Source organism: Vombatus ursinus, unplaced genomic scaffold (genome assembly GCF_900497805.2).
Source record: "Vombatus ursinus unplaced genomic scaffold, bare-nosed wombat genome assembly UNPS02014781.1, whole genome shotgun sequence".
NCBI lineage: Eukaryota > Metazoa > Chordata > Mammalia > Diprotodontia > Vombatidae > Vombatus > Vombatus ursinus.
Genome location: NW_020954559.1, coordinates 32,472,015 through 32,472,381, shown reverse-complemented (window position 1 = coordinate 32,472,381; position 367 = coordinate 32,472,015). Strand labels below are relative to the sequence as shown.

Sequence of the window (367 nt, the reverse complement as noted above, 5' to 3'; positions counted from 1 at the left end):
TACATATATATGTATATATTTATATATATATATTTATACATATATATTTGTTGTTGTTCTACAGTTGTTTCAGTCATGTCTGACTTTTCATTACCCCATTTGAGGTTTTCTTGGCAAAGATACTGGAATAGTTTGCCATTTCCTTCTTCAGCTCATTTTTACAGATGAGGAACTGAGGCAAACAGGATTAAGTGACTTGCCCAGGATCATACAAGTAGGAATTATCTGAAGTCAAATTAGAACTCAGGAAGACGAAGCTTCTTAACCCCATGCCTTGTGCTCTATCCACTGTACCAGTTAGCCGTGATAGATAGATAGATGATAGATAGATAGATAGATAGATAGATAGATAGATAGATAGATAGAT

General features: G+C 33.8%; 1 protein-coding gene across 1 annotated transcript in view; it reads right to left on the bottom strand.

The window, feature by feature from the left end:
* The window catches only part of LOC114046106 (unconventional myosin-XVI-like), a 682,808-nt gene that overhangs the window by 480,909 nt on the left and 201,532 nt on the right, over positions 1-367 (bottom strand). The window lies entirely within an intron of this gene.